Below are 12,726 nucleotides of genomic sequence, written 5' to 3' on the forward strand. Positions count from 1 at the left end.
TCACCTCAGAGCCACATTCCATTATGGTGAAGCTTCATGGTGATGTTGGGAGCCTCCAATTAAGTTATGGAGAGAGCCCCAACCTTGTTTGTAAAGGTTCAGTCATTGCCTTCAAGGGCAGCACTAGTGGAATAGGCTGTCCACCTAGTACCTATTTTGTTGCTAACCCAAATTTATTAAAAGAGCTAAAAATTGGTAGTTGCCTATGCACCCCCTAGTTAACCATATCGATCCTTTCAACTTGCAGGACATCAGTCGCATAATTTGACTGCAAGGACGGCGCGATGGCCTGCCGTGGTGGTGGCGATGCTGGATTTGGGCATAATCATCTGGATTTGCCCAAAGGATGTGGGCCCACATGGCCGATGAAGCAAACTGGTTGGAGCATAATTATAATATGGTATCAGAGCATGTTATAGCTCCAAAGGAGCATAGGGGTGAGGGGATGTTGGAGTATAATGTTCAGCACTCTACCATAGTTCGGACTGATGAATGAACTGGTTAGGTGCATACATCTTGCAACCAAGAGGGTTCGGGGTTCAAACCCTAGTAAATGTAACAAAATAATTGCAGCGTGCCTTCGCTTTCATTACCACGTCATAACTCCAAAGGAGCATCGACTTGAGGGATATTGTTGGAGTCAAATGCCCGACCCTCTCCCACAATTCAAACTTTTGGAGTACCTAGATAGAGCATGAATTCAGTAAGTACTGGCATTTTTAGCGTGTAGGAGAGTAGAAAAAATGTCGGAGAACAACATAGAAAAACAAAATTGATGTTCATCAAAAAGAATAACGAAAAGGACAAAGTTGCGAAAGTCCCAATCTTTGGAATCGATCTCAGGTTGTAACATACCAAGAGAGAAAATGGGTTGTTGAACCTCCCACACAAATGTCCTGATCGGGGTATTAAACAAACGATGGGGTTTCAATTTCAGTTCTTTTTTTTGATTAAGTATGGAATTTATTAACTCAACATGAAGCATCAAGGATATACAAATACAACGAGTATACACACTGTCTCTGCATTAATAGGATACACACAACCAACATCAACGTGCACAAACAAAAAATCACACCGGCAAATAGCAAAGTCATACAAAATTGAAGCTATACCTAGGTGGAGTTAAAAGGAACTCAGAGGTGATAAAAACAGTAAAGAAAAACCTACAATGACCATATCCACACCAACCATGTCTCGACATCAAAAGTACAACGAGTACACACATGATCTCTGCATTAATAAGATGCACACAACCAACATCAGCGCGCACAAACAAAAATCACACCGGCAAATAGCAAAGTCATATAAAATTGAAGCTATACCTAGGTGGAGTTAAAAATAACTCGGAGGCGATAAAAATAGTAAAGAACAACCTACAACGACCATATCCACATCAACCATCTCTTGATGTCAGAAGTATAATGGGGAAGGTTCTACAACGGCAAAGCCTTCGATGAGGGAACGACGCTCAAACACAACCATCGCCAGATCCAACCATCAAACGTCAGATCTTGAGTTTTCACCTAGAAGATGAGCAATACTTCAACAAGGTATGATGCAAGAAAACATTATCATTGCCATATATAACCAATTAGGGTTAGACCACGAGTTTTCACTCCAGAAATCAAAACCAGTTCTTGAGAAGCACCATCGCATCAAAGTCATCATGTGTGATCGTCACCACTTTTCATGATCCCAGCAGTTACATGATCATAATTCCAGTCCTGTAATGCTCGATAAATAAAGAAAATGACTCCCTTAGATTTTATCCAACCAAAGTTACATGATCATAATTCCAGTCCTCTAATGCCTGGTATATAAAGAAAATGACTCCCTTAGATTAGCCCCCTTGTTTCTTTTGTCATACTTTGATCATCTATATTACAAATAAATTATAAAGTATATTCTACAAAAAGTATATTGTTGGATTTGCATTTCCATGATATAATTTTTATGACACGTAGTTCATACTTTATTACTCCCTCCGATCCAAATTAATTGACGCAACTTAGTATAACTTCATGAACTACATTGACCTACTCCCTATGTCGGTGTGGAACGACTATCTATGGGGTGATCTAACCCCTTCGTGGTTTGACGAGGGGGATAGATAGAACGCAAAGCGCAGGTCCAGCAAAAGACGCAAGGACTTTTACCCAGGTTCGGGCCACCTTTGCGGTGTAACACCCTAATCCTGCTTTGGTGTATTGAGAATGTGGGGAGCACAAGTACAATGATGCGGAGCATCCATCCCAAGGTCATCCCCATGGACCTACCATCGTCTCACCAAGTGCCTAGCGGACCCATGACACGAGCACGTGCAAGAGTCCTTGAAATCGAGGTGACATCTCTCCTCTCACATTTCCACGTTGACGCACATGAGACATGGCTACTACCTCATACGGACACATTGTGCATACTCAGGTATCGTGGAGAAGCTAAGGAGCAAGGAGAAGAAGAAGAGGAAGATGGACGAGAAGACAGAGAAGAAGGAGGGCTACAGGAAAAGTCCTAGCCACCGGACGACCGGTCAGGACCGGATGTCCGGCACCTAATGCTCCAGCCGAGCCCCAGCGAGCGGACGTCCGGCCCAGACTGGACGACCGGTGTCCCTACACCCGAGCCAAACGAGCGGACGTCCGACGTCACCGGACGACCGACGACTGGACGACCGGCCCAGACCGAAAATCCGCTACACCGGCATCTGAGCCAGAACGAGCGGACGACCGGCGCTTACCGAACGTCCGGCCGCCCATGAGCCACCGGACGACCGGTCCCCAGCGGACGTCCGGTACCTGTCTGTGCACAGGATTCGGGCCCGAGGCCCATGTACCCCCCACCTCGCCCCCTTTTGCACTAAGACTATAAATAGACCTCCCATTCATCCTAGCTAGGGTTAGCAAAGGATTAGCTCATATTTCGTGTGAGAGCTTTGCTCATCCACTTGGTTACCTTCTCCTCGGAGATTGCGCCTCCTACGAAGAAGATCCCCCAAGCGGATTCAAGACCCCTTTACGGGAAGAACCTCAAGACCTCCTTTCGGAGAAGACCGACTACCTTTGTATCATCCCTAGTTGATCGTGGATCCTGTATCTCTTTGTGTTTCGAGGATCTAGCACATGTGTGATCGTTCTTGTTGGTTTGAGTGATTCTCTCATGTTTCCCCTCGTGTTCTTCGTGTTCTTCGCGGGATTCGCTCCTTTCGTGAAAGATCGGCCGATTAGGGTTCCTACCCTACATCATCTTGGTATGAAGAGCCTCGTTGATCACGATTTCGGAGCCTCCTCGTTGTGTTGCTAGCCTAGTTTTTGTTGATTTTGTCCCAAATTCGAAAATTCCCCACAAAAATAGCCCCAAATTTTTTTTGTGATTTGTTGGTGTGTTGAAATTTTGTTGGATTTGATTCATGGATTTGCTTTGTTTTGAGTGGATCTAGCTTTCCCTCCCTTTCCCCACCTTTTCCATCCACAAATCCGCCCAGATTCGACGAATTTCGAAATCTCCATCACGAACACCACCAGTTCATCCCGTGCCCGAGATTTGCCCAGGCACCGGACGTCCGACCGCCAACGGACGTCCGACGACCGGACGACCGGCCCAGACCAGACGTCCGACCAACACTGACGAAACTGAATTTTTTTAGTTTTGTCACCACCACTGCCCCACATTTTCGTCTTCGCACTCCTACCACCTATACACCATCACCACTTCCGCATTCCACCACCACTGCTTACCCGTTTCGCACTCCGACACGTGTTGCCACTTCGAGCTTTGAGAATTTGAGTTGCGGTTCCGTATCCTTTTGTGTTTCAGCTATCTAGGTATGGTTCGACATCAACATCACCACCGCTCATCTTCGCCAAGGACACGTCATCGACAACGACCATCTCGACTACATCTTGGTATTCGTGCCACCATTTTGACACCATACCGTAAGCAAGAACGGTAACCTCATCTTGGTATCGGACATATCACTCTTGCCATTACATTGATAGCCATCATAGCCTTACTCCTTTGCGTTGCTTACCCATCGAGACTAGCCATTGATTATTGCTGGCAACGAGACTTGTGCACATTAGTGATCATACTTCCCGTATCATACATACATCATTGTTGCATATCTTGGTATCATCTCTTGTGTCACAAGGTTGTCATCGCATACGCACTTGCTATCTTGGTTCGTCAAGCATTGCATGAGAAAAGAGCTCAAACATCAAAGAGCCAAACAAGCTTTTAAGCAAAAGGGAAAGATAAGCAAAGAGCTTTTAAGCAAGAACCATAGCATCATACAACATTAAGATTGTCATACTCGATCATCTTGGATCATATCATAGAAACACCGTGCATAGAGCATACTTGGGATAAAAGTCGTTGCATTTTTGCTTAGTAGGTTGTGCACAAGTCTTTGTATCCGCCTATTGTGCAATCTGCTAGCGTCTCTCTAGTGTCGTGCAACACAAGCATTTTTGTGGATTCCACATTTTGGCTCATCCTTGGTTGCCCAACCCCACTTATCTTTTTGCGTGTGTGTGTTTCCGTGTACATTACATTGCTTGGTCTACTTGTTGCATTGCAATCTTGCGAATCTTTTCCAACATTATTGACTCACTTACAATTGCATCAAATTTTGTGCCACCATCCTAACCAAGCTCCACCATAAGCTTTTACTTGTGTAGGTGTGAGAAACCGACAAGAATTGGTACCAATTGTGCTATTTCCTTGTCCACATTGGAGTGATCATTGATCCACTTTCAACTTCGGTCAAGGTACATTTGGTATTTGTTCTTCTCTTTCTACCACTCACATTTTTTATCTTGGAATGATGGATAGGCCAAGTACTTCTACCGACCCACTCTTCATTGAGCACGACGACGACATGAACTCCTATGTCACCAAGAGCCACCTCTTTGGTGCACAACGTGCTTTGCATCAAGAGCAACAAGCAATGAGTGAACGCATCGACAACCTCGCCACTGATTTGCGACTTTCTGAGCAACGTACAAGGGACTACTTCGACCACAAGCTCAACAATCACAAGCAAGAGAATGACACAAGAATGGACGAGATTCGTGCTTTGTTGCTCAACCGCTCTTCTTCCACTTCGTCTTCATCAAGAAGGAGCCGCTCAAGTCGACACTCCGACTTCACCCTCTCCGGCTCAAGTACACTGACATCGAACACTCTACGCCGTGCCGCGCGCAACGATCGTCAATCAAGCCTCAATCCTCTACGCGACACCAACTCTCAAGAGCACCGACAATGTCAAACCGAAGAGGCTTTTGCGCTAGTACGAGAATGGCAACGGCAACATCAACATGAAGAGGAAGAGCGCGCGCGCCTACACCAAGATGCACAAGACGCCGAGGCACAACGCCAAGAACAACAACTCCGTGAAGCTCAAGCACTTGAGGCGTAACAAGCCCTCCAAGATTCAAGTTGAGCTGTAGCCAACCAAGGCCGACAAGCTCGTGAACATGAAGAAGCACTTCGCGAAGAAGTTCAAGAACGAAGATTTCAAGCTCGCGTGCATCGTCAAGTTCCTCAAGTTCCTCCTCGAGCTCGACAAGCTCCTCCACAAGCTCGCCAAGAACATCAAGTTCATCAAGAGCATGACGACAATGGAAATCCTCCACGACAAGAGCAACATGAGGTTGACAACCCTCCTCACCAAGAGCAACACGAGCTTGACAATCATCGACAACATGGGCGTCATCATCCCCGACCCCAACACAATGAAGAGCAACGCTACGACAAGCTCAAGTTCACCATGCCCAAGTTCAACGGAAGCAACGATCCCGAAGAGTACCTTTCATGGGCATTGAAGGTCGACAAAATCTTTCGTTTGCACAACTTTGAAGAAGAGAAGAAGATCGCAATGGCATCCCTTGAGTTCCAAGACTATGTCCTCATTTGGTGGGAACAAGTTATCGAGCGCCGAGAGGCAAGAAGTGAACCACCCATCACTACTTGGGCGCAAATGAAGGATGTCATGAGAGCACGCTTTGTGCCTACCTACTACAACTGCGACCTCTTCAAGAAACTTCAACTACTCAAGCAAGGAACCAAGAGCGTTGAAGAGTACTACAAGGAGATGGAGATTGCCATGATACGAGCCAATGTCACAGAAGACGATGAGCAAACTATGGCACATTTCTTGAATGGACTCAACCATCCTATCAAGAAGATCGCCGACTTCCAACCATACTTGAACCTCATCGAGCTAGTGCATCAAGCTACAAAAGCGGAACATCAAGTGCAAGACGATTTCAAGTATGCCAAGTTCTCATCCAAGTCATACGGCTTCTCCAACACCCAAGCTTCAACGACTCCAACACCGTCTACCAAGCCTTTTACAAGCAACGTCGACAAGTCGAGTTCCAAGAAAGCTTCGTCAACTACAAGTCATCCTCCTACTACAAGCAACTTCAAGCCGAGAGCTTCATCATCATCCACTCCAACCGATGAGACCGTCAAGACGATTTCCTTCAAATGCTTCACATGCGGAGGTCGAGGCCACAAGTCCTACGAGTGCCCCAACAAGCGAACCATGATCCTCAACGACGACGACACTTACGACTCAATGAGTGAAGGAGAAATGGACGCCATCGAGCAAGTCGCCATGCACCGGCAAGTGAACGATGACGAGGAACAAGTCTTTTGTGATGAAGATTCAAGTCCTGCTCTTTTTGTCTCCAAGGTCTTGACTCTCCAACATCACCAAGAAGAAGACCAAAGATGCCACATATTCCACACCAAGGCCGGCATCAACGGAAGATCCGTAAAGGTCATCATCGATGGAGGGAGTTGTCATAATATCGCAAGTGAAGAACTATGATCCAAGCTCCAATTGCCCAAGACGATGCACCCACATCCATACAAAGTGCAATGGCTTAGCGACTTCGGCACTATCCAAGTTGAGCATTGAGTACAAGTATCCTTCAAAATTGGTGCCTATGAAGACACCTTAGAGTGCGACGTTGTTCCAATGACCGTTTGCCACCTTCTCCTTGGACGCCCATGGCAATTTGATAGAGGAGTCATCCACAACGGTCGAACGAACCACTACATCTTCAAGATGAAGGGCAAGGAGTACGTACTTCATCCCATGTCCCCAAGCCAAGTTGTCTCCGACAAGCAAGCCACCCATCGTGGAGATAATAGTGAGAGAGCGAGCCACCAAAAAGAGAGTGAGCGCCACAAGCCCAAATCGAGCACCTCCACGATGAGCGAAAAGAAGAACTTAGTCCTAGTTGCCATCAAAAGTGAGATACGAGGAGTGTGTGAGAACCCATCTAGTGTCCTACACTATGTCCTTTTGTGCAAGGACGATGAACCACAAACTAACACCTCTCACACTCTTCCTCTAGTGTTGTCTTCTCTTTTGTAGAAATTTCACGATGTTTTCCCCGACGAGCTACCTCCGGGACTACCTCCACTACGAGGCATTGAGCACCGCATCGACCTCATCCCCGGAGCACCACTTTCGAACAAAGATCCCTACCGCGTCAACCCCGAAGAAACCAAAAAAATACAAAGGCAAGTAAATCATCTCATAGACCATGGACATGTGCGTGAAAGTTTGAGCCCTTGTGCCGTCCCGGTCATTCTTGTGCCAAAACGAGACGGTAGCTTTCGCATGTGCTCCGATTGTAGACCTATCAATGCTATCACCGTTCGTTATAGGTATCCCATTCCACGCCTTGACGATATGCTTGATGAACTTAGTGGTGCCACTATCTTTTCAAAAATTGATCTTAAGAGTGGTTACTATCAAATCCGCATACAAGAGGGTGATGAATGGAAAACCGCTTTCAAAACCAAGTTTGGGTTGTATGAGTGGTTGGTCATGCCTATGGATCTATCGGAAGCACCGGGTACTTTTATGCGTCTTATGAATCATGTCTTTCGCCCTTACTTTGGTGTGTTTGTTGTGGTCAACTTCGATGATATCCTTGTTTTTAGCAAGTCTCTCAAAGAGCATGTCACCCATGTCCGAACCGTTTTACAAACTCTTCGAAAAGAGCATCTCTATGCTAATATGAAGAAATGCCTTTTTGGCGTTGACAAGCTCGTTTTCTTGGGTTTTGTTGTATCTTCTAAGGGTGTTCATGTTGATGAGTCCAAGATCAATGCTATTAAGACTTGGCCACAACCAACCAACTTGCAACAAGTGCGTAGCTTTCTTGGCCTTGCGGGTTTCTATCGTCACTTTGTGAAATATTTTAGCACCATTGCTTCGCCTTTGCATGCTTTGAGCAAGAAGAATGCACCTTTTGTTTGGGGACCATCCCAAGATACCACTTTCAATGAGCTTAAGAATTTGCTTACTCATGCTCCCGTGCTCGCTTTACCCAACTTTGACAAACCCTTTGAGATTCATTGCGATGCTAGCGGTAATGGCATAGGAGGTGTGTTAATGCAAGAGAAGCGCCCCATAGCTTACTTTAGTGAAAAACTTTCCGGAGCGCAACTCAAATACCCCATATATGACAAAGAGCTATATGCTTTAGTCCGCATTTTGCATGAATGGGAACACTATCTTCGCCCTCATGAATTCATCATTCATACCGATCATGAAACACTCAAGTATCTTAAGGGCCAAACCAAGTTGAACAAGCGTCATGCTAAATGGAGTGAATTTATTGAGTCTTTTCCTTATATCATCAAGTACATAAAAGGTAAGGAAAACATTGTGGCGGATGACCTTTCCCGCATATGCATGCTTGTTACTCAACTTGAATTGGATGACATTGGTTTTGAGCATAGAAAAGACTTGTATGAGCATGATCCTACTTTTGCTACTCCTTATGCCAAGTGTTTGACGCACACCTCTTGGGAACGCTATTACATCAAAGATGGATATCTTATGAGAGCTAACAAGCTTTGCATCCCCGAGTCTTCTCTTCGTTTGTTGCTTTTGTAGGAATCTCATGGAGGAGGCTTAATGAGACATTTTGGACGCGGAAAGAATTTCGCCACGCTCTCCAAGAACTATTTTTGGCCCAAGATGTTTCGCGACGTCAACCGCTTCACCAACCGATGCTCTACATGTCGCAAAGCTAAGTCCAAAGCTTAATCCCATGGCCTTTACATGCCTCTCCCAATTCCATATCAACCATGGGAAGACATTAGCATGGATTTCGTACTTGGATTGCCTAGGATTAGAAATGGAAAGGATTCGGTATTTGTCGTTGTGGACCGTTTGTCTAAGATGGCACATTTTATTCCTTGCAACAAGATAGACGATGCTTCACATGTTGCTAATCTCTTTTGTAGGGAAATATTGCGTCTACATGGAGTGCCAAAGACGATCGTCTTGGACCGCGACGTCAAGTTCCTTAGCTACGTTTGGAAGATCCTATGCGCCAAGCTCGGAATCAAGCTACTCTTCTCCACGGCGTATCACCCACAAACCGACGGCCAAACGGAGGTGACCAACCGCACACTCTCAGCTCTACTTCGAGTACTCATCAAGAAGAACATCAAGGAGTGGGAGGAGTGTCTACCTATCGCCGAGTTCGCCTACAACCGAGCAAGACACTCAACAACCGACAAGTCCCCCTTCGAGGTCGTCTACGGATTCAACCCATTGTCACCATTGGACATTCTTCCTCTACCACTCCAAGAGCGCACCAATTTGGACGCAAGTGCACGCGTGACACATCTCAAGAAGGTGCATGAAGATACAAGAAACACCATCGAGCGCCAAGTTCAACGCCTTGCGACCAAGCTCAACTTCAACAAGCAACCTATGGTATTCAACACCGGAGATCTCGTGCGGCTACACCTTCGCAAGGACCGCTTTCCCCAAGAACGCAAGTCCAAACTTCGACCACGAGCGGAAGGACCCTTCAAGGTGCTTGCACGCTACAACGACAACACCTACAAGATCGACATTCCACGCGACAAGTACTCCGTGAGCGACATCTTCAACGTCAAAGATCTCTCTCCCTACCATGGTGATGAAGAATTTGGTCCGAGGGCGGATCTTCCCCAAGGGAGGGGAGATGATGCGGAGCATCCCAAGGTCATCCCCATGGACCTACCATCATCTCACCAAGTGCCTAGCGGACCCATGACACGAGCACGTGCAAGAGCTCTTGAAACCAAGGTGACATCTCTCCTCTCACATTTTCACGTTGATGCACATGAGACATGGCTACTACCTCATACGGAGACATTGTGCATACTCAGGTATCATGGAGAAGCTAAGGAGTAAGGAGAAGAAGAAGAGGAAGATGGACGAGAAGACGGAGAAGAAGGAGGGTTGCAGGAAAAGTCCCAGCCATCGGACGACCAGTCAGGACCGGATGTCCGGCGCCTGATGCTCCAGCCGAACCCCAGCGAGCGGACGTCCGGCCCAGACCAGACGGCCGGTGTCCTTGCATCTGAGCCAAACGAGCGGACGCCCGACGCCACCGGACGACCGACGACCGGACGACTGGCCCAGACTGGAAATCCGCTACACCAGCATCCTAGCCAGAACGAGCGGACGACCAGCGCTTACCGGACGTCCGGTACCTGTCTGTGCATAGGATTCGGGCCCGAGGCCCATGTACCCCCACTTCGCCACCTTTTGCACTAAGACTATAAATAGACCTTCCATTCATCCTAGCTAGGTTAGCAAAGGATTAGCTCATATTTTGTGTGAGAGCTTTGCTCATCCACTTGGTTACCTTCTCCTCGGAGATTCAGCCTCCTATGGAGAAGGTCCCCCAAGCGGATTCAAGACCCCTTTATGGGAAGAACCTCAAGACCTCCTTTCAGAGAAGACCGGCTACCTTTGTATCGTCCCTAGTTGATCGTGGATCGTGTATCTCTTTGTGTTTCGAGGATCTAGCACATGTGTGATCGTTCTTGTTGGTTTGAGTGGTTCTCTCATGTTTCCCCTCGTGTTCTCCATGTTCTTCGCGGGATCCGCTCCTTTCATGAAAGATCGGCCAATTAGGGTTCCTACCCTACATCATACAAGGAGCGCTCTCCCCCACAAGGTGCAAGGAGGAGGCAGCTACACGAGCAAGTGTGTGTGGAGTTTGAATGGGTTCGAACCCTTTGTAAAGGTTGGCATGGGCCTCCCTTTATAGCTCAAGGTGTTACCACAGTGGCAAATAGGTATTTACACGATGATTAGATAGCAACAGTGCTATCATACCCAACTCTGCTAGTTGGTACAAAAAGCATTAAATGCACTGTGAGGTGTCGCGAGGAGGAGGAGCCCCGGCAAGGATATAACACCGCTTGTCCAGCTAACTCCTATTAGCTTGACATCATTTGGACGGGTGTCGATAAAGGTAATTTTCCTTCCAGTGTGCCAACACGTGCCGGCAAACTCCACCTAACTGTCTGCGGGCTCAACACCTCACCGTTCAGCGACCAGCTGGCTGGTGAGGTGGAGCGCTGGTAGTTGGCGGGGGTTTGCTAGGCGCGGGCTTTGCCGGGCCTTTGCCTTGCCGGCTCGGCCGACTGCTGGTGGCTGTTTCTGTAGTTGGTGGCTGCTTCTGTAGTTGATCTTCATGCTTGTCTTGAACCTTGGTCTTCTTAATGCGCTCCTTGATCTCTCAAAGAGCAATTCTCTTGATTTATAGGATCTGCTGGTACCTCGACAGTCCTTCATAGGTTCTCCGGCCAGCATAGGAGCTGCTACTTGTCTGTGCATAAGTAAGGGTGTAAAACCCCATGTTTTATACACCGACACACTCCGCTTAAAAAATGTAAGGTATATTTTATCAAATATCTATGTTTGACCAAGTTTATAAAAAATATTAAACATGTATAATAATAAATAAATAAAATATGAACATGTATTATATGATGAATCTAATGATATTAATTTGGTATTTGTAGAAAATTTCAGAATTTGCAGTCTCGTCTATTGAAGCGAATCATTGCATGGGGGGACACACTTGCAGGAAAGGAAGCCATGATTAAAGCCATTGCCCAAGCCATTCCAACTTGTATAATGGGGGTCTTCAAACTACCCATGTCAGTCTGCGACGACTTGAACAGAATGGTACGGAATTTCTGGTGGGGCTCGGCGGAGGGCAAGAGGAAAACGCATTGGTTGGCATGGCCGAAAATTTTAGCACATAAGACCAAGGGAGGCTTGGGCTTCAAAGATTTCCGTCTCTTCAACCAAGCTGTCCTTGCTCGACAGGCGTGGCGCCTCTTAATTAAGCTTAACAGTCTATGTGCGCAGGTACTAAAAGCTCGGTACTATCCAGATGGTCGCCTTGAGGATACAGTGTTCTCCGGGAACGCATCCTCGACCTGGCAGGCCATACAGTATGGCCTCGAGCTCTTGAAAAAGGGCATCATATGGCGTGTTGGAGACGGCCAAAACATCCGGATATGGCGTGACCGATGGGTGCCGAGGGAACCCTCGCGCCAACCTATCACGCGGCAAGGCACCTGCCGGCTGAGGAGAGTGGCGGAGCTTCACGCGGCGGATGGGTCCTGGCGTATGGATCTTCTCCGCCGACACTTCCTCCCGGCGGACGTCGATGCGATATCCAACATTCGCACCTCGCCCCGCTGCACTGACGACATCATCGCCTGGGCGCCGGAGAAGAACGGTATCTTCACCGTTTGTTCCGCCTATCGGTTTGCCATGGACGAGCGCGAGCGTCCATTGGCCACCGCCATGAGCAGGGCACCAGATGGTCGTCGCGCCATCTGGAAGACCATATGGGGGTGCCCTGCTCCCCCGAAGGTACGCGTGTTTGC

This window comes from Triticum urartu, chromosome 3A (assembly GCF_056163025.1).
Source record: "Triticum urartu cultivar PI428250 chromosome 3A, HENAU_Tu73, whole genome shotgun sequence".
Classification (NCBI taxonomy): Eukaryota; Viridiplantae; Streptophyta; class Magnoliopsida; order Poales; family Poaceae; genus Triticum; species Triticum urartu.